Raw genomic sequence first — 6427 nt, forward strand, 5'->3', positions numbered from 1 at the left:
TCCCACATTGTTCTCCCTCTTCCCCTGCCCTGACAGAGGGCGGAGGGGAGCAGTCTGCCTGGCACTGCGGTGGGGCAATAAGGGAGAGATCGGTGTCAGCCAAGCGAGTTCCAGGTGCCTCCGGACGTCAGAAGGTCCAGGCCAGAGAGGCCACTGAGCCCTAACTTCCAGTGACAGTTAACCAAGCAGCATTGCTCAGGGTGAAAACGATACTTGAGCTAATTTTTTGTAAGAACAAAAACCCCAAGATTGATTATTTCCTTTCCACAGTTTTTATATGGAATTAAGGTAAATTAATTCCAGGTGAGAAACATCACATTGGTCCTATAGTAAATGATTTAATCTGGGACCTATAAAAACAATGCAATCTATGCTCGATATATTATTTCAGTAATAACCAACCTTATTAAAGTCGGGAAGCATTCAGACATTAATAAACTCTGCAGCAGGAGGGAAATCTCTATGCTCTGTGTCTTTGTTGTGGTCATAGAGACATGAATATACACTTAATAAACCTGAGTGCAACCAAACACACACTACAGGCATATAGATGAGTGTAAAACTAGTAAAATCTGAATAAGGTCTGTGGATGGTACTAATATCAGTTTCCTGGTTTTGACCTTGTTCTATAGTGTTGTTCAGATTGTTATGGGAATTTGGGGAAAACTGATGCGTACACTGTTCCTCTGTACTATTTTTAAAACTTCCTTTGAATCTATAATTGTTCCTAAGTGAAAAGTTTAAAAGATTAAGAAGCTTCATATTCACAAAGACTATATAGCAAGATTTTCAGAAGTCTGCACAAAGGCATCATTTGAGGTGTTTTTCACTCACTGTGCAGTAGGTAGGAAGGTTGCCGAGTCAGAGAAGTCTGGCTACAGCCGTTCTTGAACTCTGAACTACCCAACTCATCTCAACGTCTGATAATTTGGATACTCTTGCCTTTTCACCTGCTGTCGAAACAGTCCAGGCTGCCCCTCCCTAGTACCGTGGTCCCCTCCAACATGGTCATTGTCCCCTTCTCCGGGTGAGTAGGATTAAAGGAATGAGCTGACCACATGCTCTGACTCCTCTGCTCTCCTATCCAGACTCCTTTCACTATTAGTAATCAAGTAGAAATGCGAGAGAATAAAAGGAAAGAGGGAAGATAACCCACTAGTCTGCTACGGTATTTGTGCAAGGTGAGGACATGCACATTGTGGTTGGGAGTTTTCGGTCACACCGCTGTGGCCATATATGTCAGGACTAGGAAAAGTAACTTGACTACAAGTAAAAACTATTGGCCACACCGAAAGGATCGGGCTAATGCAGTTAAAACCGTCTGGCCGAGCCACAGATGTTAAAGACAAAACTCTTATTTCTTCTTTGACCCACCGGATTTTGAAGAGCACTTCAGCTCAACCTGGGAAGTATCGGAGGCGTGGCTTCCTCCCCTCTCTCCAGCCTTCGGAGGGACAGGCCTTCGGAGAGCAGAGACCCTGATCCCTGCTCTGAGCGGCTCTCACTTGGAGCTGCCTGTTGAGGAGCAAAGCCCTCCGTTCTTTGTTCCAAATACAGGGAAAAGCCTGCAGACTCCAACTTCCCGGACCAAGCAGGAAAGTTCATTTTGCCATAGCGGGATAAAGCACCAGCATCTCACACTGAATCCAAATTAAATTCACCAACCCAGCTTCCCTGTAATAAATACGATCCTGTGTTGAACACTTAACCTTTATGGTGTTTGTTTTTCTAGAGCTTCAGAATTCTAGATAGATGAGGCCGTGCGTGATCAAGCCTTTGAAACGGAATGGCAGTTTTTGTTATTAACAAGCTTGTTAGAAAATGAGTAGATGAGCAAAAATTTTTGTTACTAACAAGCTTGTTAGAAAATGAGTAGATGTGCAAAAAAGAGAGAAAAAGGAAAGTCTCTTATCTTACCAGTTCTTATTTTCCCAGGTGCCTTTTCTTCAGTTATCAGATTGCTTAAGTAAAAGCAGCCTGGACAATGAAATATTCACAAAACCAGGTTGTTGGTCCTGGTCTTTGTATTGAAATTATTCCATTTGCTTTCAGACCACTGTTTATCGAAAAACACTCATTCATTTGTACCAACACAACTTTCATGGGTTGTTATAAATGTGTACAGCCCCCCAAGACTGAAGTTTAATTGTATCAGATGTGGCGCTCCACTATGTCTTACGATTTACGGAACTGTTGTTCAAACTGTGAAGGTTCAGCCCATTTTTCCCGGAAGGATTTCCTTGTAATTCTAACCAAGCTTCTCTTTTTATGTTTGGAGCATCAGGAGAGCCCTCCTGTGGATGACCTAACAACTGTAATCTGCTCTTCTCAACCAGCATTCCAGGTAGGTAATTATGTCAGGCTTTGTGAGCAGCTAGTAGATTCTGATCTTGTGCTCTGGGGGCTTTAATTGAATGTTTATTGCCATATGCAAAATGAAAGTGATTACAGACTGGTTCTTGGCATCCAAAAGGAAAAGAAAAGCCACATTCAATTCAAAGCATTTCAAGGAGGAAAGATAACACAGGGAGAAGCCCTTTGTTTTGTCATTGAGAGGATCACATCATTCCAAGAGTCACATTGGGAGATGCATGCATTTCCCTCAAGTGAAAATCTGAATTTAATCGAACACTCCTGAACAAGACAAGGTCAACTTTAAGCAAAAAAGCATTTTTACTGTGAACTATAGCATATGTACGTAAGTGCAGATACTGTTAAATTTCTCACCTCAATCAGTATCAAGAACTTTTTAACTTCATTTCAAATTCTCTCATTTATTATGCTGCTGCTGTTTGACCTCTGCTCATGCTGCCAACTTGACCAGATAATCAGAATTACAGTATTTGTATGTCTAGGAATATTTTTGTATAGCCGTAACTCTTAAAAGATGTTTCCTCTGGGGGCATGGAACACTGCGTTGCCAGTCATTTTCCCTCAACATTTTTTCCTTTGTCTTCTGTCACCTCTTGTGCTGAAGAAGAGTCCGCTGTCTGCCTGATGGCCGTTCCTTAGTATAAAAAGTCCTTCCTTTCTAGTAGTTGCAAAAATGTACCATCTCTGATGTGTAGTTTCGCAGTGATGCAACTAAATATGGCGTTTTGTTTGCATGTTTATCCTACTTGGTCGTCTGGGTGTTCTTTCAGGCTGGGGAACTCGGGATCTCCTTCCCTTCTGGAAATAACTGGCCATGATCTTATTTACCTTTGCCTCTTCCCCCATTTTATTTGCTATATATGGAATTTTTCAATATCTTCTCTCTGTCTCTTTACTTCTCTTTCGTATCTCTATCTCTTTATCTCTCTGGGCTACATTCAGATTGATTTTTCTCAATTCCATTTAAAAAATCTCTAATTGCATCATCGAATTTTTTCCAGTCTAATCTAATCAGGCTTTTATTTCAGTAGCTATGATTTTCTCTAATCTAATAACTATAATTTTCTTTCCAAAGTTTGAGATTGTTCCTTTATCCATATTGATTTTTACTCCTACTAGTTTTATTTCATGACTTCCTATTCTTGTTTACAGTTACTACTTCTTACCTTTCTGAGGAATTTTAACATACACACTTAAAGTCTTTTTCAATTTTCTCTATTTTTCTACTTTCATTGGGTATCTGTTCTCCAATTTGTTCATTTGCTCGCTGTCTTCTTAGGCATGTGATTTCTGTATGTGCCTTGTGAAGTGGATTTGTCTGCTCACCTGGAACAGGGGTTCTATTTTCATTCTCCCAGGAGTCACCCTCTCTCTCTGTTTTTTTTAATTTCATGGTACTCTTAGGAAGAACTTCTAGAGACCCCAATTCACAAGAAGGTCAGAGTTCTCTCTCCAAAGGTACATTGCCTTTCCAAACCTGGAACTGGTAAGCAGCAAAAATGTCCAGATCCTGGGAACGTTAGTCTGTCTGCTTTCTCCCTTCCACAGACAGGCAGCTCCTTTCTGACTGTGATCCCAGGCAGGCAGAGCATTGGAGCTCTCTTTCCTGGGTGAGGATTGAGAATCAGAGGTCTAGATCTTATGGAGGATGCCCAGCTCTGATTTCCAGCCTCCCATCGGGTCATTAGCTTCCATCCTCCTCAGCAGTGAAGTCATGTTCCTCGCAAACTGCCCTCTCAGCTCCTGTGGGTCATCTGCTCCAGCCTCTATTCACCTCTCTGGGCTTCCCCTCCCCGTATGGGCTGCAGATCCTCTCTTAATCTTGACCCCCTCACGTTCGCTGGAAGTTGGTGGTCTCTTCCCATCCTATCTCCCTCACCAGTGCCGCCTGCGGTCTTTGAAGGCTCCTCTTCCCTCCTTTGGCTTCCTGCTACCTTTGGTGGCCCCGAGGGGCAGTCCTCTAGGCAAGCTTGTTCTTCTGCCTGGTGTCAGCGTTCTCATGTGTACTCGGAGCTCTCAGCAACCCACACTGTTCGCCTGAGCTCCTGACCTCGGGCACCCCCTGATTCATAGCACCCCAAACCCACACTCATCCCCTTTTCTTTGTAAATGTCCTTCGCCAGCTTCTGCATTTCCCATGTCAGTGGATGTCCAGACATCCAAGGCAAAAACTTATCCTTGAGCCTCCTCACGTGACCTGCCACCAGAACCAATCATCTCTCTTTCCTGAAACCTGAACACCTTCCTTCCTTCCCTCCCTCTTTATTTATAAAGGCCCCAGCTGGAAGTTACCCAAATGTCCATCAAGTGAGTGGGTAAACAGATGATGGATCTCCATGCAGTGAATCACTCCTCAGCCACAGAATGGCATGAACTGCTGGCGCAATAACATGGATTCTTCTCAAAATGTTTGGTTAGAGTGAGGAAAGCCCTCCCAAAGAACAGACCGTGCGACTCCACTTGGATGAAGCTCTAGACAATGCAAACTACTCGACAGTGTCAGAAAGCAGATTGCTGGTGCCCAAGGGAGGGGTGAAGGATGGGGTGGGGGCAGGGGGGAGAAAAGCCAAAGCAGCCCCACCCTGCCAGGATGGGCATGTTCAGGTGGGTGTAGTGATGCTTCCCCTAGTGCATACACGTTAAAACTTACCAAACTTCACACTTCAAGACATGCAGTTCATGACATGACAATTATACCTCAATGCATTGTTTAAAAAAGGAAAAGAATGGAAGTAATCTGAAATCTAGGTATATATTTATATCCACCTAGGTATTTTTAATAATACAAACTGCCCTCAACAACTAGACGGTAATAATTGGGTGCCACAGGCCGAATTGTGCCCCCTCAAAATTTATATGTTGAAGACTTAATCTCCAGTGTGATGGTACTTGGAGGTGGGGCCTTTGGGAGGTAATTAGGATTAGATTAGGTCATGAGGGTGGGGCCCCCAGGGTAGGGTTAGTGTCTTTCTAAGAAGAGGAAGGGAAAGACCTCTTTCTCCCTGCACACATACCAAGGAAGGACCGTGTGAGGACACAGAGAGAAGGCAGCCATGCAAACCAGGAAGCGCGGCCTCCCCAGAGCCTGGTCATGCTGGGACCCCGAGGTCGACTTTTCAGTCTCCGGAACTGAGAAAGAGAAGTTTTGTTGTAAACACCCAGTGTATGGTATTTGGTTATGGTGGCTCAAGCTGATTAAGGCATAGGGAAAGGGATACATTGTGTGGTGCAATAGTATGCAGCCATGCAAAATGATATCCACTAGGAACTCCATGGGTCAAGTTTACAAATGAATAACTTAGGAATTAAGAACACAAACATATTATATAGATATATGACAAAATAGACCAAAAGAACCAGCAAAAGAGTTTAGTATGGTTCTTGGGCCAGGGGCATGGAAGGGGAAGGAAGAGGCCTGATTTTGTTGATGTTGTAGGCCCTTTAAACACTTTTTGATTTTTTTAAAGATCTGTACTTGTAACATTTACTTTGATAAAATAAATTCTGAATATACATAAAATTCTTAGAGCTTTGGGCTCTAGAGTCAGAGAGAGCCGGCTCCAGGTCCCGGCCCTGCAACTACCAGGCCTGGTAGCCGGGTCAAAGGTACAGGGTCTCGGTTGTGGGGTAGGGGTGGGAGAACCTGTGCTGGAGGTCTTGTGGCACCTGTGGGAAAATCCCAGTACAGACCTAGCCCAGAACAGGGTCAGCACAGGAAAGCTGATGGGAGAGAGCCACAGGGTCTGGACAGGGGTCGGCCCCAGGGTGCCAGTGGGTTGGAGAACAAGCAGGATCGGATCGAACACACGCAGCCCCACCAGGGCCCCAGCCCTCTGCTTCCGGGCTGGATCACGGGCGTGCGGGAGACCACCGCACTGTCCACACAGTCATCTGCCTCAAGGTGCTTGACAACACCCCCAGGGCATTGCAGGAGCCCTCCCAGGAATCGGTGTTCCAGCAGTGAGCACCTCCAGCACCCACAGCTGACTGGTTGATGCACTGAGGGATGCGCAGCCCCCAGAAGGAGGGTCGGGGGCTGAGGCTCACATGCGGT

The 6427-nt window shown here is 44.8% G+C and overlaps 1 long non-coding RNA gene across 1 annotated transcript; it reads left to right on the plus strand.

The window, feature by feature from the left end:
• Positions 1-1554: 1554 nt before the first annotated feature.
• LOC118970763 (uncharacterized) lies at positions 1555-5882 on the plus strand. Its single transcript, XR_005058860.2, has 3 exons — positions 1555-2344; positions 3778-3831; positions 4648-5882. It is a non-coding gene; the product is annotated as an uncharacterized lncRNA (long non-coding RNA).
• The last annotated feature ends 545 nt before the right edge of the window (positions 5883-6427 follow it).

This window comes from Manis javanica, chromosome 12 (genome assembly GCF_040802235.1).
Source record: "Manis javanica isolate MJ-LG chromosome 12, MJ_LKY, whole genome shotgun sequence".
Taxonomy (NCBI): Eukaryota; Metazoa; Chordata; class Mammalia; order Pholidota; family Manidae; genus Manis; species Manis javanica.